The sequence below is a fragment of the Pteropus vampyrus genome, unplaced genomic scaffold, assembly GCF_000151845.1.
Source record: "Pteropus vampyrus isolate Shadow unplaced genomic scaffold, Pvam_2.0 Scaffold152, whole genome shotgun sequence".
NCBI lineage: Eukaryota > Metazoa > Chordata > Mammalia > Chiroptera > Pteropodidae > Pteropus > Pteropus vampyrus.
The window spans coordinates 4,474,174-4,499,444 of record NW_011888933.1 but is presented as its reverse complement, the minus strand read 5'-3'; the positions used below and the strand labels follow the sequence as shown (position 1 = coordinate 4,499,444).

Sequence of the window (25,271 nt, the reverse complement as noted above, 5' to 3'; positions counted from 1 at the left end):
GGTGACTCAATTCCAAAGAAAGCCAGAATGCCAACCGAACATGGAGGGAGCAGCACACTGTTTGCTTGTTTATTTGTTTTGTAATTTAAAAGACTCTGAGTTCACAGACATGCCTTCCTCTTATTTTAATAAAGTCAGACTTGTGGAGTATCTTCTAATCTTTGTTATTAGAAGGCGAACAATAACTACATTAGCACATACATTCGTGGTGCACACACATGTGGGGCAGACTATTTCATTAATAATCTGTCAGACGTTGAAAGCTCAAACTCCCCTGATCACGTTTGGACTATGATAGCACTGAAATGGAGAGATAAACCTAAATCAGACATGGAGAAGGTGGCAGGGTCAAATATCTGGTCTCAGCAGCTGCCCAGTAGTTTCCTATCAGCGGCCTCATGGATGGCAGGCAATCCAGCAGCATATTCCACCACAGGGAACTGGAGAGGAGGAAAACAGGAAAAATTACACTGTTTGAAAGCCAAATAAATCCCTAAGGATTTATGACTTAATCTTAGCAGAGCATCACTGAAAGAAACACAATCCAGTTAACTGAAAGTAATTTAAAAAGCAATTTTAATCTTTCCTTGTTCTCTTAAGGAACATTAAAGGGGATTCAATTCATAATCTGCAGTAATACATGAAAAAAAAAAACTCCCCTTTCTTCTCTTTTTCTATTCTTTTACACACACAACAGGGTCTCTCGAGCTTCTCTTTCCCCAAACCCCTCACTCTCATCCCTCTATTGCCCTCCACCCCTTACTCTCAGACACACACCTGCACAGTCTTTTTCTTCTTTCCCTGGGGCCACCCAGACACACCTGTCTGTGACGTTCTAAGAATGCCAGAGACTCTGCAATTCCCTGCTGAAGGAAGCTCAAAGACCCCACTCACTGGCTCTCTTCCTTTTTTAGTTCTTTTTGTAGCATTGCCAGAATAAATATAAGACACTCCGTTAAATTACAATTTCAGATAAATGACAAATAATTTTTCATTATTAAGTATGTCCTAAATACTGCATGGGACGTACTTAGACTAAAAATATTTGTCTTTATCTGAAATTCAAGTTCAAATGGATGTCCTACATTTTTATTTTCTAAATCCAGCAACCATATCATTTTAGAGAATATTATTCACTAAAAATTCTTGTTCATATCAGGGAAACAAGACACTTTTTTTAAAGATACTTCCAGAGGTATTTGAGAGGAAACAGAAGTAGCCTAGAATTTCCACAGAATGAAACTATGAATACTATTTTATTTTGTTTTTGTGGACATGAATCACTTTGTTCAGCTTCACTCATAAGAAAATGCTTGGCAAAATTAATTTACTTGTATAAACTAACTATGTTTGCACACTGTCCAGAAGCTTATGCTCTGCCTGGCATAGTACTTGGAATATAATAGTAGTACAAAATAGATCTTTTGGAGTGTAATTAAAAGATTCCTATGTTATTGGAAAAAAAAAATAAAGTGCTCAAAACATATATCAGTAGTATGAATTGCATGTTAAATTTCATAACACTGTGACTTTAGTCTTAATATCAACGTACCCAAACGCCGACATTTAAATGCAATCTCCTTTCTGAGGAGTCATTTTGGAAGGTAATAAATTTACTCTAATGATGTTGCTCCAAACATGTCAGCTTCTCTCCAGCTGCTTTCAGCACCCATTTCTGGACCTCGCAGAAGAATCTGTCTTCTTGTTTTACGTCCTCTCTTTGTCTTGCCCTCAGACTATATTCCCCAGCTGGATCTCCCACTTGACTCACCCTGCTTGGTTCTAAATGACTTTTGGCTATCTCCAAAAGGTCATAGCTATCCTCCATGGATGAAGATTCACAACCACTGGGAATCCAGTGACACCTCAATTAACAAACCCCCTGGGAGCAAAGCTCTTCTATAATAAAGTGCCTGTATTAAAAATGAGATTAACTCCTTACAAATCATACAAAATGGAGCAGCTTGCCTGTGCTAACTGGACAAAAATGCCTTCTCAGAGAGCTTCGGTTTGCCCCTATCCCAGTCACAACAAAAAGATTGATTACACTCCAAATGGCAGGGCCAGGGTGGGGTCATTTTGCCCACTCTCCTCCATGTTGGGGTGCCTTACCTCGCCCCTGCCCCAGTGGAAATCTCTCCCTGCCTTTGCACCTCATTTCCAACTTGAGGTCTTTGAAACCCTCCCCAGGCTAACAACCATTTACACTGGCTGGTTTATCACTAGATAATATTTTACTGGAAATTCATTTATTCAAACATATTTATTTAGAGTACATTTTAGTTAATGTGTGTATTTTAACCAGCAACTTGAACGATAGTTGGTATTAAAATCTTTTTCCCTGACCCAGAAGAGCCAAGAATCATCAAGCATATGTGAATATATTTTAGGAAATGAGAATGCATCTGACATTACTGTCTGCTCCTGAGTGATCATCCTGATTTGGGAGGGAGTGCCGAGAGGGTCAAAAGTGTTATCGTTTATATTTAAATGGTTCCCTTCTCTTAGAGAGAAGGAGGACGGAGGGCCAAGCTTTTGCTTCTGGAAGCTTATTTCTCAGAGCAACTGGGAGTAGAGCAGCCTATGAGAGACTTTATAACTATCTTCTCCGAGGACCTCCCAAGTGTCTGAGAAAGTCAATGCTCCAACATGGCAGGGGGCAAAATGAAAAAGGCATATGGGTTTTGGTGAAGGTGCCTTCCTGTTAGTAAAGAGGACAAAGCAATGGTGAGTTTATCTTCAAAGGCAGTAAAAGTTGCCTTTTGGCATCACTAATTACATCACTGTAATTAGGGCAATTTATGTGATTTCCTAATTTGCTGACATTGTTAAAGCCAATCATACAGCTAACCTTAATATCATCAGCACAATATATTTATATTCTTTTTGATATTTTTTTTCAAATTTTGAGCAATCACCTGGAAGATTTGGTATGCAGTCTTCTTAATTTTTTTCCTTTAAGAAAGTAAACTTCTAGCTAGTACATTACTGAGAACATCTAGCGTTTAGAGGTTCAGGAAAGTGACATGCGGGGGTAATGGTGGATGCTTAAATATTCATTCTTCTATATTGAGGAAGAAATGGAGGTGTTCATACCCTATTCATGTCTCTCTTTAGGCCATAAAAGTAAGAATAAGCAAAAAGATGATGCATTGTGATGATGAATAATAGTAATGCAGAACAGCAATACCTGTCTTTAGATTGTGATGGCAGTTTCTTAGCCTTTTTGTATGCAGATGAAGACTTGAATTTTTATAGCAAATCTGCCTTTAAGCCTAAATATCTTCCCACATCTTACACCCACTCCCAAACACACATTCTCACTTCGGGGTTGGGAAGGTGACTTTTTTCTTTTCTTGGAAAAATTTTACATGTTATAATTTGTAAATTTAAGGAATACAGTGTGTTACTTTGAAACATTTATATATTGTAATATGAGTGCCATCGAAGCAATATTGATTACATTATATCATTATAGTACAGTATCATTGAATATATTCATGATACTGTGCATTAGATCTCTATGGCTTACTAACTCTACAAGTTTGTACCCTTAAACATAATCAACCTTATCCCTCCACCACCATCCCCTGGTAATGTCAGAGATGGTACAAAATTGGTTTTGTCCTCCTCAAAACGTTCTCCCAAACATTTTGGTTGAACACATTTATATAATTGTTAATAACAAGCATTTATTGAGTGCCAAAAATAGTCTGTTGAAATTGTGAAAAACATAGACTAAGTGGTTATAAGTGGTTATTGCTTAAAGAGTGTATCTTCTGAAAACTTAAAATAGAAATGAGGAAATATATGAAAGAATAGAATGAATGACATCATCTTTCTTTATCTAAAGTCAAGAAAGAAATGACCATGCTCAAATACATCAGTATGTAGAACAGGTTTTCACAAAATCTTAATTTTAATTCAATCTCATACCACTTGCTAATTTAAGTCTCTTCAGAACCTCTATGAGATATAGTCTGTACTGACTTCTCCAAAGGTCTCTTGACTTGATGTATTGAAATAATTCAAGAGGACTGAGAAAAATATCTTAAACCTTCTGGTCATTGGTTCAGAACTACTTTTTCAGAGGGTCTCTTCTATAGAATTTCTAATTTTTGCCTCCATGGAATTGGCAATCAACTGCAAACTATTTCCTTTGTGGCTTTTACTATATGCTTAGTAAATAGAAGAACACCCTGAAGATGTTTCTAGAAAAGTCCAGCATGCATGAAAATTATCAAGGTAACAGGATCTACTGTTTTGACTCTTTAATTGATATCCCCCCTCAAAAAAAAAAAAGAGAGAGAAAAAACAGTGACTGCAGACCATGTGGCTATGTTGACCTTCTAATTCTAGAACTATAAGATACTGTGGGAGGAAATGTCTAATATGATAGCTACGATAAAAAAAAAGACATTTTGTAAATTATTAACCAATTTGAATTCTTAATAGATCTTTAAGAAAGGTGGAAAGGATTAAAAGGGTATATTCTGTGTAGATTAGGGCCCATAACAGCGTTTTCTATGGAAATATTATTAAAGTTTTAAACATGGATTTTAGATATGTTAATATTTGTATTGACAAGAGAATGAGTGAATTAGAACTATAGTAATACTGGAAGCAGGGAGGCTAAAAAGGCTTCATGATGAGACATAAAAATATTTTGGAGAAACTGGACAAAAAGTCAAGAGAATTTGTTCAAGGCTTCAAGGAGAAAGTGTAAAAGCCAGAAAAATAAAAAGAAGCAAAAGGATTATGTAGAGGAACTGACTAAGGAGCTATGGACACAGCAAAAGAAAAGCTAATTGAAGGAAAGGAAAATTTCAATTGGAGAATAGAACAATAACATTAAATTAGTGCCGCTGTATATGGTTTGTACACTTTGAGATCATTTCCCATCAAAGTAAGGTGGTTTTTCTTGTTTGTTTATTGCCTTTTACTAGATAGTGTCCAGAACAGGTGTTTTGTGTCCAACCCATGGAGTCTGAGAAGGCGTAAAAGATGGGTCCCAGGTTTGTAGTCTCTGGGAAATGATGTTAGAAATTTACTACAGGTAGATCACCAGGAAATATTCACAGTGAACATTATTCTGAGCCTCTAAAAACTCTCAAGTCCCATAAGGGACTAGATCTGCCACTGATTTGCCTTGTGACCTTGACCAACTTGTGGGTAAAACAAGATGTGGTTTTCAAACTCTGCCAACAGAGTCCTACGATACTGCTTAAGTGCCTCTGGGTGGCTGATGGGTGAGAAGTAGGAGTGAGGCTCAGTTCTTGACCCTTCTCATGCATATACTTTAATCCCTTTTAACCCATTTTATATATTGTGGGTCCAGATATGATTTCCTTTTATTTTTTTCCTGCTTTAAAAAGATTCGAAAACCAGTGTTAAGCATAGTCTCTAAACTCTTTTTTTGCTATAATTTTTTTCTGTTATATAGAATTCTTTTCCATAAAACATGTTTTTTAAATATATATATCACTTGTGCCAAAACAAATACTGAGATATGGTGAAGGTCAGGAATTCATTGCTACAAAAAAATGCTAAGTACTAACAACCACAAAACTTGGTACAATGGTAAGTGTTTCCAGCTCCTGTGTCTGTAGGCTGATGATTCAGTCTAGGGGTGGGTAAGATAGAGCTGGTGTTCAGATATCAGCAGGCAGTCAGCTGGGGACTTAACCACATGAACTAAGCTGTAGGTATGCTTGTTGTTGGCCTGGCACCTTGACCCTTCTCTGTGTGTCTCTCACATTCCTGCAGCAGGCTAGCCTAGCAGGCTAGGTCACATTCTCATGGTGATGGCAAGGGGTAAAGAGAAGGAGCAGAAAAGCACAAGAGCTTTTTCAGGTTTCTGCTTGAGTCAGGTTTGCTATTGTCCCATTAGAATAGCTATAATCAACAGGACAAGTAATAACAAATGTAATTGTATACAAATGTTATTACTTGTCCTGTTGATTATAGCTATTCCAACAGGTGTGAGATGGTATCTCATTGTGGTTTTGATTTGCATTTCCCTAATAGCTAGTGACGTTGAGCCTCTTTTCATATAACAGCAAACTTTTTGACTGAAGTCATAGACCTTGTATTAAATTAGCACTGGGCTGTGGAAGCATTGGTTCTCTGGGAATCCTGTCCTACATTTGGAAATGAAAGCCAGAATCCCCCCCACTGGTTTTTTTTTTTTTTAGTAATTCCTAATTCCTTCAGGCTGGACGTGAATGTGGGCCCAGACTGAGCAGTGGTTCAGTGGTGACAAAGGATGACCTTTTACAAGATTAAAATCTAAAAAAACAAAACCAAACTATTCACCTTGATGCTCATTTTGCCAATAACTTCAACATAAATAATTTAGGTAAATTTGGGCTCACTGTAAGAGAAGTGTGTCAAGAGCAATACTGCAAAGGCTGAAGAGAACTCATGCACTGCTCAAGTACTATTTTAGGTAGTGCATAAATAGAAGTTATTTCTCTAGATGGGTGTATGTCAAGCTTTCTCCCCAAGAGATGCCATTTGGGGTGTCACATCCAATTTCAGGAATGTCAGCTAACAGCCTTTAAAATGTTTTTGGGATAACTCCTCTTAATAAAAAAAAAAGCATGTCCTGGGCATTGGCAAGTGTGACCCTGTCATGGACACACACCAAGGCAGCCATTCAACAACGGCATCCATTTCTGCTCCTCTTTAGAATTCTGAGTGACAACTGTGGTGGAAAGAGAACAAAAACATGAAACTGATTTCCAATACATTTTTCCCTTGTCTTTGGGCGAAAAATTACACCATTATGTCATTTTCGTGATGTGCTCATCAACGGGAGTGAAAACCTCATTTGTCATCTTTTGGTCTGATAGAAAATCAGAGTTTAGGGAATTCAGCTGGGCTGTCAGCATTCTTTGCTGTCAAGTAGAACAGCTGAAAGAAGGCAGCAAGAACACAGGGCCAGTGAGTGCTGCTGGGCCCTGATGCCGATGCTGGCTGTAGACATCCATGGAAAGATCTGTTCCTTGGTGGCATTCCAATCCAATTTGCTGGAGCTGTTTATCAAGTTCCCATGCAGACAGGATGTAAATATGCCACTTAAATCTGCAAATACGATAATGAAAACTGATATTCGTAATTGTATCTGTGTGGTCCCACTGACTCAAACCTAAATGGATTTCCAACCTAATATTGCTAAATGAATCCTTGAAAAATGTGAGGTCCATTAGGGGAAAGAGTGGCATCGCTTCTCACATCCTGACATGAGAGGGACATCTCCGTCATTTTGCATGATTGAAATAAATATTTTTATCTGCTTCTTGAAATTGCCTTGCCTCAGTTTTAACCCCATCTTTTGTGCTGGGGAAGTATGTGAAATACAGTGTTGCTTCCATCTGCTCTAAGGTGGGGAATAGCTATTGTGCCCTGTCAAGAAGAGGGTTCTATATGGCAGAAAAAGATGTATAGACCTCCCCGCTTCCATCCACAATTCAAACATCTCCCCTCAGGTGTCCTCCATAGAGTTCTATCTTATTGTAAAAGATTCAAAGCCTATTTCTGTCACTTACCATCCATGTGTCTAGCAAGTGACAGGAATCATTGTAAATCCCCACCACCTTCTGGCCCCAGCTGGGTGCAACGGCACAATCCCAGAAACATAATTCCTGCATTAAAACTTATTAAAATCGCAGTTCAATCTTCACTGTGCACTCTCTTCCGTAGGTAGAGGGGAGAATATATTCATAATGACCATCAGGACCTGTTGACCATCTATCTTTCTTCCTTTCCCTTTCAATATTTCCATCACGCGGTTTTTTTTTTTTCTTCTTCACAGCAAATTCCTCAGAACTCTTCCTTGTCTGAGCCCACACAGATTCTCTAGTCTTCTCTCTTCTTTCCTCTCTGAATTGGTTCTTTATTTTGTAGAGTCAAGTCACTCCCCATTTCCTAGGTTCTGTCTCAGGCTGTCTCACTCACTCCCCATTTCCTAGGTTCTGTGATGCAGAAGACCTTCCACTGACTGAAGAAGGAAGAGCCCCTTTCGTTTTGGGGTTAAAAGGGGAGGGGAAATAAGAGAATCACAAAAATATGTAACTTAGTTTCTTCTTCTGAAATCGCCATTACACTTCTGAGACTCAGCTTCCTCATCTGTCAAGTGGGTACAATGCTAATATGCCCCACATTTCAGGGTTATTGCCAGGAGTCAGCAAAAATAGAGCATAAAAAGTCCCCCTCACAGTATGGAGCACATGCATAATTGCACAATAAAGATGATCTCTCTCCCCTGTTCCCAGAGATATATCAAAAATGTTCATCTTTCATTATGATAACTTTTCTTTCTGCAAATGATTTTTTCATAGTCGCTCTTGCTTAGGATTATTTTCTGATGCAGTAACTGTCATAAAAGCATGTTATAGTCTATACTATTTCATACTTTTACCATTTTAAGGGAAGGAACAGTGTTTTGCTCATTTTGATATTTCCCATAGTACTCATCAAAATGTTTTAAATGTATTTACTGCTCAATAAATGTTGGACCAAAGTTCACCACTGGATTGGATCTCAATCCATTTCTTAGACATATATGTCACATCTGTCCAGACTTAGAGTCACTTTAGAAACCCCAGGAAGTGAGTAGGTATAGATAATGAGAAAAAATGCTTGAAGTGACAACAGTGCTCATTGGTTGAAACTTAGCTCTACTCCTTTGAGAGAGATTTCACTCCGTTTATTTTTCCTGCAACTAATGCATTTATTGTCTCCAGGCATGCAATTCTGAAAATTGGCAAAGACCTCTGTTTTAATTTATAAAATGTAAATGATTCAGACAAAAGGAAAATTTTAATTCTCTTAAGTAAAAGTTTTTGTCTGGCATAGTTATACATTTCTTTTTGATAAAGTTAAACTTTGACATTACTTTTACTCACACAACTCTTTCTCCTCCTGTTAAAACCTCACATTTCCCAAGTAAACAAAGGATTCTGACTCACGAGATTTGTTTGAGAGTAACATAGACTTTTGGAGTTTTGCAAAATTAGTCGTTTCGGTGCCCAAATCTATATTATGACTGTTTCTCTCATATGAAAAAATGTGCTTTGGCAAACTTTATTAAAATTTCAGTATATTACTATTCTGTACTGTTGTGTGTGTGTGTGTGTGTGTGTGTGTGTGTGTGTGTGTCTTCTTTCTCTTCCTTCCCTACTCTGCCTTCTCTCTAACTCCCTCAATAGAAATGAAGTTTTAAATATTCAGAATCTGCCATGTACGTTTCACCTCCTATATTTTCAAGCATTTACCATCTATCTATATCTATATATAAATATATTTGAAATATATGGTTGCATACATAATTGCATCTTTAATTTGCAATTTATAGTAAATTCTCAGAACACACAATATTGCCACATCTTTGGATTCAGATGTAGCCATCGCAGGAAAAATTCTATTTCCCTGGGGTCATTTTTGCTTCTTTTGTTAGAGAGAAAGTACAAGTTTGCCGGCAGACAGAAGGAGGCATTGAGAGAGAAATGAGAGGCAACCATTCCGCTCTCCACCTCAGTCTGTGCCCTGAAGATGAGGTTGAAATAGACAACCCCTGAAAAGTCTCTAAAGCTGACAATTCTAGAAACACAAATAAAAATTTATTTTATCATGGACCTCTCTTTCCTACTTCTCTTCACTCGTCCTCACCAAAATAAAAAGTCATATTAACTGTCCTGATTTCCTTGATAATGCCTTTATTTAAAATAAATGATTCATGTAAAGCAAACAGTATTTTATGTCATTTTACATGTAAATTTCTGACTATATTAGTGATATATGATTAAGATAAAAACGAGAGAATATAGAAAAATTACTTTAATCACAATATCTAGAATCAGTCATTAACTTTGACATGTATCCTTATATGTTGTGTACATGTGTGTACACACGTGCATATATTTGCATTAACTTTAATTTGCTTAAATGATCACTTTAATATAAACAAATGAGAAAACTGCTTGAGATTACATTGCCCTTTATCCCCTACTATTCCTCAGTGTGCTTAAGAGAAACATTTTTATAAACTGGATGCAAAGTGAGCTTTGAAGGCATATTTTCAGAGAACTGATAATTTTGAAGCTTCTCAGAGCCAGATTTTTCGAATGGTAAGAACCAAAAAACAAACAAACAAAAAAGCACAGAAGGCAGTAAAGGGTAGGAAAAATGGTTGAATAGTCAGCTGTGTTGCTGAAGCAGGTGAACGAGGGAAAGCATTAGCCTATCGCATCTAAGCCTATTCAAAGGGAAGTGGGCTCCACTTGATGGGCACGATGCCAGAACTCAATAATAAAGGAGCTATGTAGGACTGCAATATGGTACTCTAGAAATACATTTTCCAATTAGTCATAAGTGTTTATTCATCAAGGCACACCACAATGCTTTTGGTAACTGAGTTGTACAAGCAGCTGTAATTGGCAATTGAGAAGCATCAATGCAAATGTTTTGATGTCTAATCCTGAAATTGTTCACGCTCCATATTTCCACTGAATGGTCCCTCTGTCCTGGAGTAGTGTCGGCTGTGACTACAGGTTTAGGCCCTTTATAATCATAAAGCATTAAATTAGATCCATCTTGCAGATTTAGTTCTTTTTTTTTTAATTGGTTTGAGAAAGAGTTGAAACAGATTGAAAAATATTCTTTCAGCAAGATTGGTGAATATTTTGTTTCAACATAAAGAGAAGCTTGGTAGGATGGTCAACTTAAAAATATTTTTCCAGATCTTCAGAGGAAAACAGTCAGTAACAGAAGTCTTTATTCTCGACAAGTGCCAACAAGAAGCTCAGCTGGTCATGCCATACATGGCTTCAGACTAGCCTGGATGGCAGGAAAGCGTGTGTGACAGTTCTTGATAGCTCTGTTTTGGTTAACATATCACATTAACCTCTGGCCATTAATCTAGAACAATTTTTTAAAGCTAGATAAGAAGCTCCAGTGTAAAAAAAAAAAAGAAAGAAAGAAAGAAGGAATCCCACAGGATGTTTCCTGACCTTTACAAACCATCAGGGCTGGCAGTCTCTTGAATATATAAAAAAAAATTTTTTTGCACTCGGTAGTAGCACAGAGCTGCAAACGATCACGTAAAAGGGTCTCCTCCCCCTACTCCCCAAAGTTTTCAGTGTGAGAGCCTTGTGACAATTAAATCAATTTCTACTTGAGTCCCCTGAGGTGGAACTTCTCCCCACTTCCTCAAGGAGACTTCTTAGACTAATAAGGAGTCAGCAACTTACTGGGAGGATGCTGCAAAGTAGAAAGATGGAATATCAGGTCAAAGAAAAACTGTAGCAGAATTACCACTTTTCGCAGACTGAAAACCAAGCTTATAAAAGAAAGAGTCTTATTTATCGTGGGAAGAAGAGTGTAGCCAAAATTAAGCTTTGAAAACAGCTATATCTGATAATGCTATTTGACTGTTGTAAAAAGAACTGTCATTAAAGAGAAATTTACTTTATTCTCCCTTCAAGTTTAAAATGTAGTTTTCATTTGCAGAGGTAAAAAGGAACCCTCTGACTTTGATGCCTAAACCTCATGGTATATGGAGCGTTATAGATACAATAACATTCATTTTACAATAATGGAACAAAAGAAACAAAATGAAACAAAAGAAAATTAAATTACCACCTGATTGCCTTTGCCTGTATTTAATCCCAGTAATTAAAATGCGAATTTACTTTGAGACCATAGACCACTGTCCTCCCCTTTCACTCCACATCGCTCAAGCACAGCCCAACCGAGCACCCCAGTTCCATCTTCTTCATCAATGGTCTGCTTAATCTGGCAGGTAAGGCCATCCGATCCCATCTCCCTAGCACTATTGAGCACATTTTAAGAGCTCAGTATACACAGCCAGGAAGATCTCTGTGGAACTAAATAGCCAAAAGATTAGAGGACGTGACATACATTCCTCCTGGGCCACTTGGCCTTGGAGCTGATCGAGAAGCACCAGAGTCACCTGCCCAGGTCTCCAGGTTACCTTTCCATGAAGCACCTGTGCTGGACAGGCGGAGAGCATGCAGGCATGGGAGGCAGTCTGTGTGTATCTATGGTAATAGAGAATCCACTGGGCAAATTTGGGCTGTGGCCAGAATGAGTTTTAGAAAGCTGAGGTCCTACCTAACAGCCAGGAATTGTCCTCAGAGGCTGTTAATCCAAGGACTCCTGGAGGAGTCCTGATGTCTTTTAAGCCAACATATTCTGGCCCAGTTACTGGGTTAGCACTACTCTGTATCATTAGCTCCATTGGGTTAGAGTCTCATCAACTCAGGCTGGTCACTTGCACAGTGTTTGTTGTTATGGTCATGTTCTTTGCACTGGGATACAAACTGCCTGGAGACGTCCAGCAGAGCTGGAGAGGGACCGTGTGTCCTTATAGGGCTCCACATTCAGAAAGGTCCCAGGCTTCATTTAATGCTCTGCTATTGCCATCTTGAAATTTTTAATGCATTTTCATTTTATAAAAGGGGCTTGTAAATTACGTAGCCAGTCCTGACAAGCTAGCCTGCATCTCAGGCTGCCACTGCATCTGTGCCATTTAGAGTTTGGGGATACCCTCCTCAGGAAAGGGGAACTGTTGAATTTAAATAAAGCCAGAAGCTCTCATTGAAATATAAAGAGTAGGCATTAAACGCTAGCATAAGGTTTTCTTGAGATGTATCTAGTCTCTTCATATAGAACAGAAAAAACAAAAGTTGCTCATTATGATAATTGGGATTCATTGATTTAAAGGTCTTGCTAATTATTTGGGTAGATGTTGTTCTCTTCCCCTCTATATGGATTTAGACTTCACCTTCCAAAAAAAAAAAAAAAATCAAGATTAGTCCTTGGGAGGTGAGCTTGCTTTAATAGGTCAACTAATAAGTGGCCAGAAGTTCTATAGCTCCTGGGAATATTAGAAGGGAATCGAGGCTCTATATGGAGCCTGACCCCTGGACCAGGAAGGAGACTGTCCCCACAAGGCACAAGACTGGACCCCAGGGAACAGGCCTCCAGAACCTGCTGTCTAGTACTCTCCTCGGAGAGAGGAAGCCCAAAGGTCAGGGAAGGAGGAGGGCGGGACCTACGCCTACCCCAGGTGCTCTGCACAGACTTCTCCCATCTCTGTCTTTGCAATTCTCACTCTCTGTGTTGATCTTTGCTTCTCCCATCTCAAGAGGGCTTCATTGGCACAAGAGTCCTGCCTTTCATTTCTGTATCCCCAGCACCCAGCAGCCTTGCTTGCCTCACAATGCTTGTTGGGTTAACAGTTAAAACAGGTTTTCCTTCAAGACTTTTAATGATCTCGCCATATTCCTCATAGGGGTGGGAGAAGCTAACACTACTTGAAAAAGATGAACAAAGAAATGGGAGGAATCAGGACAATCAAACACAGCCTACTTCCTTGTTTTGTCCGCTTACCTCTAACTCATCAAAGCAAAGATGGGTAGGGAATTATTAAGGAATTTGAAAAGCTCTAAACTTGCCTGGCATAGAAGGAATGCTAGAGACAATATGTGCTTAAGTCTTTAATAAAACTGAAAGTCTGCAGCTAGCACCATGGCAATGCAGCTTTAGTCAGAACCCCTGGATCTTGCTTCTGCCCCTACCCCTACCAGCCATCTGAGTTGGTACATCTTCATGCAACCTTTTTCTATTTTTTGGTTTTAACTTGTACAATAGAGATCATAATACTCACTTTGCATCCTTCCCAGGTCTATTGGGAGAGTCATATGAGATCATTGTAGGCAAAAGCACTTCGCCATCTGAAAAGCATAAGACATAGGTGAAGCTCCAGTATCAGCGTGTACACCTTGAGCTCTGAGGCCAGAAGAGGCCCCGGCCAGGAGACACACTGTCCTTGGAAGAAGAGCCTGTGCACCAAGGAGGAGGCAGGTGTGCTGATTTCTTTCCAGGAGTTAATTGTGTGTGTTCTGGAGGCCCCTGACATTTTCCAGCCCCACTCTGGGGCAGTGGATTACGAGAGAACGTGTTCCTGCCCGAGCAGATTTCCTCCTGCTCCCCAGAGCCTTCCTCTCGGTTTTCCCCTCAATGTGATTACTCACTAATCCCCTTTCTTTCTCACATGTACTGATGACCAGACCCTCGTGTTTGACTCCAGAATGACTCCGGTGGATGTGGGCTTCTACCAGGAGGAACTCTAACGGTTTCCAAATACATCTTCTTGCAACCATCAAAACTTCTTAGGTCAGAACATTTTCATATTGCAGGTGTGTGTGTGTGTGTGTGTGTGTGTGTGTGTGTGTGTGTCCACTTACTGGTTGAATTTAGTGAAAACTCATGGGCTAAAAACTCATTTGGGTTTGTTTGGATGAGTAAGAAATGAGGGGAATTCAGAGTGTACAAGATTATAAATATTACAGAAGTTATTCAAAACCTCATTTACTTTAGTCTGACTGCCTCTTTACATATTTAAATTCCATTTGCACCAACCGACCCTGATACTCTTAAAGAAAATAACAACAAACAAGCTACTGCTAAGGGAAATGTAAATTGGTTTGTTCGCTCCCTTATACTCCTGGGCAGTGAAAACACAGATGATTGTTATTCCAAGGGTCTCATTGAACATACAAAATCTTTGTCTTTCTTGGGAGTGGCTTTAAAAGTTTACCACTTTCTAAAGGGTTCTTTGTGTCCAGAAACCAATTTTATGCTCCTTTTCTCCAACTCAAAAGTCCTTACAAACTTGTTAGTTTCTCACACAAACACATTTGCACTCATTTAGAAAAAGGGGGAAACAGTTTGCTTTGGGAAGATCTGTTTGTTGTTTTTCTTTGACATTTACAAAGTCCTCACACTGTGCTGGGAGTGGCATGCAGCTTCTAGAAGCTGACTGTCTGTGGAGGCGTTTGTGTTCAAGGGGACAAGGGCTAAGGATTCTGAAATGCCAGCACCCTGGCCCTGGGCTGGATCCGGTGCACATACAACAGTGATCACCACAGTAGGAATTCGTGCTAGGGACGTGAATTCTATGCTCATCCCACCCAATTCCCAAGCCCCAAGACCCTTTCTTCTCACATAAGTTTTTCCGAAGTTGTTTCATTGCAGAAGAAATGTCTCTTACCATGTGAATTCCTATTCGACTTGTATTCACATTTTACTCTGATTGTGTTCAAGCCAAGATGATGTGCTTTGGTTACATCTTCTAATACTGCCATCACAGAAAGATAGTACAAAGTCCACTGTCCTCATCGTAAGCGGGGGCCCTAAATGAGCAGCTTCTGGGCAATGCTGATGTCTCTGCCTTCCCTTGGGATGAGAGGATATCACGTCTAAAATCCAAAACCTAAATTAACAGAAAATTCAATATTTTCATACACATCGATTACCCAATTTTAAAAAAGGATTCTTTTAAATGTGGAATCACTTGGTGAACATATAAAATGGGATTTGATTTACAAAAATTTCACTTAGGAATGTGTAAAGGAAGGTACACTCATACTGCATTATTTCAATTTGTATACAAGTCTCATACTAAATAGTTTCTGAGCATTTGTCAAGCATCAACAATAGTTGATTGTCAAGAGCTAGATTTGCCCTTTTTAAACTCTGTTTTCTCAACAACTGAAAAGGGATCTTCCTCTGTCTCATAGTTGGAGACTCTATTTAATCCTAAACATGCATTTCTTTTGCCTGAATGGTTTATCAAACCAAGATAAAGATGAGGGTATTTGAGATTCCTGTCTGTTTCATAATAAGCCGTATTTGTTCTCAATCTAACACTGCTCAATGATATGGACTGCAATTGTAATTATAGCCCATATAGGTTGTAATTATTTTATAAAAGGGAATTCAGTGAGGTCAAAACAGAATTTGAAAGCCATTACAGCAAAGCAGGTTGGGCTGTTGGTTATTGCCCTGTTAAGGCTCAAATATGGCTACAGAATAAGAGGCTGGCTTAGGCCTGGGTGAAAGACAAGCGGACATAATTAGCTAGGGCTCATGAAGAATGAATGAGGCTGGTGCTGGAGTATCCATGTGCCACAGCCAAGAAGATGGCCTGATGTTAGTTCCTGGCTATGCCATGATCCTCCCATCTGGATTAAAAAAAAAAAAAAAGATAAGTGTAAAAACCCAACCAAGGTTTGACTCCTAGCAACCTGAAGAAGCATTTGCTTCCTTTCAAAGGAAGGTTGGTATCCATCACAAATAATTCTCCAATGCAGCCACTGAAAGATAAACTTGAAACCACACAATTTGTTAAAGTCAGTGTGCATAACCATGAAAATATCCTAACTGTATTGGTTGTCATGTATTTGGCTTCTTTTTACTTCTCTTAGATCCACAATTCTACCCATCAAGTCCTCATGTGACAAGGTCCAAAGGCAAGAAGAAAGGAAGTATGAGACAACAAGGACTCCTTCCCATAATTCTTCACCCCCTGTCTCAGTGGCTAGAATTTCGGGTCATGTGCCTATCCTGCCCCGACCACTGGGAAGGAGAAAGACTTGCAGGATAGACGGAGATCAGCCTTCGTTCACCTTGGGAGGTAGGCCTGGGGCAGAGGCGATCCCATTTGTCTGGAAATCTTCACCGGTGCTGTCTGGATGTAATTAGGGTTCTAAGTTTTACCCACTCCCCACAGGATACAAAAGAACAATCACAAGCTACTAAAAACATTGCCTCCTAAACTAAACTGAAGCAGTACAGCCTGGTAGATAAATGCTAAATTGGAGAGCTGTTGCTCTGGGTTGCTTTGTCCAATGACACACTCCCTGCTATGTGTCCTTGGGCAGTTCTCAATGGATCCAAGCCCCAGTTTGTGCTTCTGTCAGAGGAGAATAGTGTCATTTACCACCTCCTGGTCTCACCACTGGGCTGTATAATGATTAAAAGCAGCCTCATAAGGCCTATGAATTTCTCAGTTGAAAGTATAAAGTGCTGAGTTTTCTGGAGATGACACAAATGTCAAATCGCTGAGTACAGAACCAGCATCAGCTTTGCCTTTCAAAGTGACCCGAGGACAGGCTCCCCTCTTGACGACGCTAATGTCTCAGGTTTTTTTTCTGCTGCACTTGGACGTTCATTTCTGTCCCACATCCCCACCCCTCCAAAAAAGTCTAGGAGCGCAAGGGCATGAGTAATAATAGTTTACAGATAAGAGCGAGGGTGCGATGAAAGAGTTGAAAGACAAAAGGGGGAAGAAGGGGGCTACGGAGATCCGGTTTTCTTCCACAAATTACAAACCCTGTTCAAGCCCACGATTTTAACACTGATTCTAGACAATTAAATGTTTTCATGGTGCCCAAGACAGGAAACGTTTGGTCTCTCGATGGCAGATTTCCACGTGTTTAGGATCCCAAGCCAGTATGCCTTGGTTTCCGAAGCCACCCCTTCTGATGGCATCGTGACCACTGGTGCCACCATGTCCAAATGCAGCAGACGTGCACGGATGAGCTGTCCCATGTATCTCGCACATACCAGTCCTCAGTTTTTTAAGACATTCCTGTTAAAGATACACCCAGCCCAGACATACATTCATTGTTATATTTATTTTTACTTATTTCCCAAAACAAATGGAAGTGGCTTACATTTAAAGATATAGCACGTACGAGTTTAAAAAAAAAAATAAGGAGAGCTTAGAAATAATTTCCTAGATTGAGCCATGTAGAAATCTGAGAGGAAAGCATTCCAGTCAGAGAGAATAGCAAGTACAAAGACAGAGAAGTGTGTTTGATATTTCTGAGGAACAAGAAGGCTAGGTTGGCTGGAGTAGAGTAAACGAGAGTAAAAGAAATAGGAGGTAGATGAGGATAGGGCCAGATGGCACAGCAACTTATGGGCGGGGGGGAGGCATCATATATAAAGTACAAGTTTAAAAAAAATAAGGCAAGCTTAGAAATAATTTAGAGCAAAAATGTATCAGATGGCGATCTTAAAATGAAATACAATGAATTCAAAATTCCACAGCTGAAGACAAAAGGAAATCCTAAAGGATTACTTAATTCTCTGTATCTGACTTGTTTTCATTTTTTTCATATTTATCTATCTATCTACTTACCTAATAATCTATCTTTCTGAAAGATATCTTTTCACCTGGAAGGTTAAACCAATAGCTGACATCAGATTCAAAAGAAATTTAATCATGTATCTTAAATTATTCTTGGAATAAGGAACAGCACTTGTTGATTAATTAGTTGGTCGGTCATGCTGCTTCTTACAAAAGGGACATGTGGAACGACAAAGAAGAAAACGTTTTTAACTCTGGTTTTGCAGAAGATACAATTATGTTTTCCATATTAATGCTTCTTAAGACAATTTTTTTTTAAAAAAAGGCAGATGGTATATCATTTTATTGTGACTGAACAGAAACATTACCATAGGAGACTAAGCTAAGTGAAAGAACCAACTACAAAATTTATAAATTATTTGAGTTTGCATTTCTATCCCTAATGCTTGTTGTCCAACTACAAAATTTCTTAGTTTGCCTTTGGACATTGTGTTCCTCAGTTAGCCAAACCTGGTCCTTCTCCCTTCTTCATTCGTAAACACTTCTATGGTTGATTTTGGTGAGGAGGCTCTTCTTCGGTTATGGGGTTAACATGGCTTATTGGAAAGAATGTAAGTTTTAGAATCAGATGGGCACAGGTTCAAATCCTGCTCCCGCCAATTAGCAGTAGGAATTTCAGGCAAGTTACTTAGCTTCTCTTAACTTCAATTCTGTAACAATTAAGCACGAATAATACCACTTTCTAAATACTTTGTTGCCTCCTCTTCCTCAACCACCACACCGCGTCCTATTGATCAGGCTCCCTCAAAGAGCCATAAATCTGCCCTCCTGCCGTTCCTTCCAGGCTCTACTTTAAATCGCCTTGCCATTGACTCTCCATCGATGGCACACAGCCTCCCTTCTGATCCCCTTGCTTCTAGTTCACCTCCGTTCTCAAAGCGAACTTCCTAAACACCGAATTGTGTTTCTACTCACTTTACCAACTTCACATGGATCCTCTTAATCTGGCCTATTCTCTCTCGCCTCTCTCACCCATCCCAGCCAGCTCCGGGTCCTGACCCAGACAACGGTCTCCTTTTCAGGAAAACGGTCAGGCTCTGTCAAGTCGGGAAGCGTGTCTCCCATGAGCTCCTGCACTGCCATGAGCCTGTTCTTATCTCTCCCACCGGCCGTGAGCTCTGCCAGGGGAGAGACCGCATTTTTCCATCTTGCTATCTTTAGAGCGAAGCTCAGTGCTTCCTGGAAGGTGCTTAATAAACATAAGATAAACAAAAACGTAAGCTAACGAATGTCTTTCCGGGTTTTGCGAGGATTAAATAAGATACTATAGGAAAGGCCCTGAGCACATCGCATGCACTCAGTAAGTGATGATCCTTATTATTGTTATTGCGAGGACTACCCCCACGCTGCCTGGGACTGCACCGCTTCAGAGATGATTGTGTCCTTTCCTATAGAAACCCATGTGCAGATGTCTCAAGTGCTTTTGACATTTTTAACTCCAGAAATATGATGAAAACTACTGTAGTAGTAGTTCTGTTGGGTCTTTATAAAAGTGCGCCCCTGCCTCCACCTCCTTTATTTTCTGGTTCGAGTGCCTCTTGGAACCTTTTACAAATAAGTGGGTTTATTCATTCGAACATGTGCTTTCGCCAGTTGGTTCACTTCTGTGTAACCCCTTGCGTCCCTATTCAACAGAGGCTGGTAATTACCATAGCAACCGCAGCATGTGGTGCCTATGCACTCTCTCAGAAACAAAGCATTTGCTTGGAAAAAAAAAATTATACACACACATTAATTTGTAACGTGAAATTCTATTTCATGGTATTTGTGAAGGAAAAATCATGTCTCCAAGTAAGCAGACTTACCTTCCTCCCTGGACTGGGGACTCACACCAGTCTCCTGTTTCCCCTGCCCCCACTGCACTCTCCATGCACATATGATTCATTTTAAAAATAAATTTTTTTTTTTGCACAACGGGGGAGAAAAAAAGATGGGAAGGATTTGGTTTCAGCGGGAAGGTCCAAAGGTCAGCGAGAGGGTGCAGAGCCCCATAGAGCAGTTGTTCCTGTCTGAGTGATGATTATACTACCAAGGGGATTTATTAAAATGGAGCCTATTGCTGTTACACTGAATGAGGCTCTCCATAAATTCTGTGTGAGTTTGTCAGTGGCCAAGCCCATATGTAATGCTTAAATACCATGCTGCATCTGCTGGCTGGTGTCTGCAGCCCACCACAGCACTGGATGCATGTGTGTACACGCTCCAGCCCAATCAAAAGCCCCGGGCCTGAAATGCTGTGCGTGCCCAGAAATGGAAAATTCTCATTCTCACCGAGGGGGTGTGTGTGTGTGTGTGTGTGTGTGTGTTTCCAGCAACACATTATGTTTTAGAACGTGACAGGATCGAATGTGACAGGACCACTTGTTCTGGGTCTTGGTCTGGTGGGGGATGGAGGGGGAGAAAAGAGTTGGGCAAGAGCGATTTCAGGCCGCGATGGTACCGCGACCTCCTCACGCCGACCACTTAAAAATCAGAAGGAGAGAGGTGTGTGCCAGGGAGCGTTCAAGGTATGGCTAACTTAGTGTCATTAGTCATAATCAAAGGTCAGGCAACAGAGAGCGAGCTCTTCCTGTCTGCTTAGGGCACTTGAAGGGAGAAGAAGACCTGGGGAGAGACTGTGCTTGAACTAGACCTTTTTTTCAGTTGTTGTTTAAACCCAGTCAGTTGGAAGCCTCTTTATGAGTTCTCTAGTTGAAACTCTGACTTAAAAAAAAATAATAAAATAAAATAAATTGCTTCGGTCCGAGGAAAAAATAATACATTCCAGTCAAAGTCTTTGTAGGGCCGCAGAACAATCTGAACCTTTCACTCTGTTCCACAGGAATTCGGTTAGACAGACTTCTCTAATAACAGGAGGACATTCTCCCTTAGAAAACTGAGCTCAAAAAGAACCGAGGGCAGGATCACGCATGGCGCGAGTGGGTCCGTGTGTGTGTCGCTGGGCGGGGCGTGGGGGGCGGGGGGCGGTGTGTGCATACGGGGCAGACATAGTCTCATTAGCTTCTACCAAATATTTGATGAAATGCTCTAAATTTACTCTTTAAAGGGGAGTTCCCGGTTACTTTTATTTCCCTGCTTGCACTGAGAAGATACTGATGCAGGCATGAGATAACTTATAGTTCTTTATTAACAACTTGGAGAGGTCGGCTGAAGATATGCAGCTCTCTGGGAAGCCACTGCCTTTGGCCTTCACCGCCCACTGTCTCCAAAACCCAGTGCAGGATAAGGCTCCTTGTCTACACGGAGTCTCGCACGCTCCTACAACGGCCTTGCAGGAGGAGCCACTAGAGGGCGCCTTTCACCCAGCGATAGCGCTAAGCGTCAAACCCGCTTCTTAAGGAGAGCATATTTAGCTGAGAAGCAAGGAAATCAGCGACTTGGGGAATTATTATGCACAGTTCATTTCCTTGTAATTTAACTCTCAGAGTAACAAAAGCATAATGTATAGCCTAGTTTTCGGGTCTGATTTACAACAATTTAAACTAAAAGATGATTTCTGCCTCACCCCACCCCCTTGTAATCACTTCTGCTGATATCAGCAGCTGAGAATTTTGTATTTCATCATGCCACCATACCCTCCCTAAAGCCACAGATCCAAGAAGATGAAAATGTAAAACAGGGTTCCTGCTCACAGCCGGATGCAAATTTTCACTTTCTGCTTCAAATTCCATTATAGCTTTATTGTCCATTTTTAACCTTATGTTTTTATTATGAATTTGCTTAGTATTCTCCACCACTTTTAAACATTGTGAAGTCCACATGGTGCAAAGTATTTCTGTCCTCATAGGGTTGTGGTGTCAGTTCCAAACTCAGAGGTAAAAGAAGCCAGCTCTGGGCCTCCCAGTGGGTCCCGCTCACCCACCCTTTCTCCCTCATCCCCAGCCCTTCCCAGTAGATTCCAGCCTGCTTTGATCTCTCCCTTCTGTGGCTCCTTGAGCATTTACTGACTCTAGCAGCAATTTAGCGTTTTGTAGCTATTGTCTTGTTCTCTAATTGCTTCATATGTGCACTTTTTTCTCCCTAAGGAAAGGAAATAACTTTTTTTTTTTTGAGTGCCTATTTTATCTAAGGCTCTTTGCTAAGGGTTTTACGTGTAATTTCCATTAATCCTTTTAACACCCCTATGGTTTAGATACAATTGATTTCATTTTACAGATGAGGAAACTGAGTCAGAGAGGTTAAATAACTTACACAAGGAAATAAGAGAGAGAATGCAGACACCGGTATTTTTTTCTGTTATAATTTTCTCTTCCCTCTTTGATCATAAACTGAGGTAAGTGGCTCACTCTTTCACACTTTCAGCACCAAGCATAGTGGTAGGTGCGCGTGCACGCACACACACATGCACTTCTTTCAAGATATTTAAGATCTGTCTGGGCTAGCCCTTATTATATCTTGGTAAAGAAGTTAGATTTGTCCCCATTTTAAAAATTAATTAACTTACTATCAGTGAACTGCTCAGCCTTTTTGTACGGGGCTTTCGCCACCATCCGCTTAGTAGGTACTTAACCACATTAGCCGTTACAGTCCCATTTCCTTGAATCTGCTCTGCTATTTCTTAGTTGGGCCTTTCTATTCAAAAGAAGGAGGACCGTGTGTATTCCAGAGATTGATCAGGAAATATCAGAGCCAGAGCCCCCTTCATGGGATCCAATCAGCTATCAAAGTAGTGGAGTGAATGGGACGAATGCAAATCCAATGTCTCGTCCATGGCATTTATCGTCTTGTTCCCCCTTTATGCTGCTTGATTTGGATAGGTTTGGTTTCATCTTGGATTTGAGTGTTTTCAGACCTCAAATCTACCACCTACCCCAAATTTTAGAGAGAAGATCAGTCAGGAGGAATTAAGTGGACCACTTTCTTGGCAGTGGAAAAAAATAGACCACTTAGTCATAGTCAGGGGTCAGTAGATCTTAAAGCCCTTTAGGCATGTTTTATGTCTGATATGTTTGGAAGAGCAGGTGGTAGGTGAAGGGGACTGAGTCAAAGTGTGTGTTGATATAAAAGGAAAATTCTTTCCATCTGTTGATTGGATTGGTAAGTGTGTAGTAAAGTGGCACCATAAGCAACAAAAGCTTTTTATAAATCTCTCGTATCTTCCAGAACTGAGTATTAGAGCACTGGATCACTGTAAAACCACCCAAGCATCTTAACGAGATAGAGACACTGAATAAAATCCACGAGGAGGTGGTCTCTAAAGACCTGTGGGACTTAGAAAGCAGGAGGCTAATACTCATCTCTGGTGGGTCTGACCTGCAGGAAGGGAAATTGGGGGACAGAGGAATGTTGCTTTCTAACCTCTGAGGCCACATTAGTAAAACATATGGAACCGATAAGGAAATTATCATGGTCCCTATAGGGTGGTATTAAGCACTCAGAATTTTACCACATTTGGAGACTAAAAATAGAAACAAGGAAATATCTTACATATCTTGGGGAGTTTTGAGTGTTAAGACTACCAAGAAGCTAGCTAATGTCCGACTTTAAGGGGTGTTCCAAGGACTGGATTATCACAGTACTCTGCCCAGCTCTGACACAAGTCTCTGGCTTTTGCACCATTTTCGTGTGAAAAGTTCAGGATGGAGGAGAAGGAAAGGGGCTGGGCTTTGAAGACAGAACAGACAGACTTAACTCCTGGTTCTGCTTCTCATCCATTCTGTGACCTTGGGCCCATGACTATACTTGTCGCAATCAATTTTCTCACTTATAGAGCGGGAATGACTCTGTAGGTCATCGTGTGCATTATATCAAATAATACATGAGCAAAATGGATCTAGGAAAGACCTAGAGCTGGGATTTAGGAAAACTGACATGAAGAAGACCCTTCACCATATTGACCCACAAGCTATCTACCATATCTTAGCACATCTAAGACACCAGTGGCTGTAAGAGGAAGCATGACTTTACGAATCACCAAGAACAACAACAAAAACCAATGCCAGTTAAATTCCGCTTTTCACTGATTTGTAAGCTATCCCAACATTAGATATGTTAAAATATTTTTAAAATTATCTTTAAAAATTATCATAGTAAAGAAAATCAACAGAGTGAAAAGGAAACCTACGGAATGGGAGAAAATATTTGCAAATCACATATCTGATAAGGGCTTAACCTCTAAACTACATAACAAACTTCAATGAATCAGTAGCCAAAGAAAGTTAATAACCCTTTTAAAAAATAGGCTAAGGACTTGAATAGACATTTCTCCAAGGAGATATAATTTATAAATGGCCAATAGATACATGAAAAAATGCTAAATGTCACTAATTATCAGGAAAATGCAAATCAAAACCACATTCAGCTATCACCTCATACCTGACAGATAGCTATTATCAAAGAAAAAAAAAAAGACAACAAGTGTGAGGATATGGAGAAAATGGAAACCTTGTGCATTGTTGGCAGGAATGCAAAACAGTACAGCCCCCATGGAAAACAGTTGAATGGTTCCTCAAACAATTAAAAATAGAACTGCGATATGATCTCACGATCCCAATTATGGGTATTTATCCAAAAAATTTTAAATTAAGATCTCAAAGAGATATCAATACTCCAATATTCCATTCACAATAAAGCCAAGATGTAGAAACAACCTAAATGCCCATTGACAGATGAATGGATAACAAACAGAAGTGGTAGAGACACTCAGTGGAAAATTATTCAGCCCTAAAAAAGAAGGAAATTCTGCAACATGCAACAACATGGATGAACTCTGAGGACATTATGCTAAGGGAAATAAGATAGTCACAGAAAAATACTGCATAATTCCACTTATTTAACATAACTAAAATAGTAAAATTCATGGGATCCAAGAGTAGAATGCTGGTTGCCACAGCCTGGGGGGAGGGAACAATGAAGAGTTACTAATCAATGGGCAGAAAGTCTCAGTTAAACAAGATCAATAATCCCTGGCTAGGCTACCTTCTATACTGCACTTACCTACAGCCAACGATCCTGTGTTATACACTTAAAATTTTGTTAAGAGGGCGGATCTCATATGTTAAGTGTTCTCACCACAATAAAATAAAATTTTCAAAAAAGAAAAAAAAATCTTTATTAAAGAACTTCTAAGGAGAAGTAGGTACAGTGGTTTCCATGCCAAGGATACTAACATGTCTGATTGACTGGGAGGGCTGGGGTAAGAATGAGAAATTCACAGAAATCAAGCTGTCAGCTGGGGAAAGGGTGCAGGGTGGGGGACTCTGGAAGCTCCTGAAATAGAATTTATTTTAAGGAAGAAAAAGTTGGT

At 39.9% G+C, this 25,271-nt stretch overlaps 1 long non-coding RNA gene across 3 annotated transcripts in view; it reads right to left on the bottom strand.

Moving 5' to 3' along the window:
- Positions 1 to 250: 250 nt before the first annotated feature.
- LOC111745335 overlaps positions 251 to 25,271 on the bottom strand; it is a 59,213-nt gene continuing 34,192 nt past the window's right edge. For 2 of the 3 annotated variants that reach the window (XR_002782605.1, XR_002782607.1), the window contains exons 6-8: positions 15,080 to 15,301; positions 13,694 to 13,760; positions 12,662 to 12,808 (exon numbers count right to left, since the gene is read on the bottom strand). This is a non-coding gene — a long non-coding RNA (uncharacterized LOC111745335). Of the gene's footprint in view, positions 441 to 12,661; positions 12,809 to 13,693; positions 13,761 to 15,079; positions 15,302 to 25,271 lie in introns of those variants that run through there. The other variant, XR_002782606.1, reaches the window with a different exon arrangement.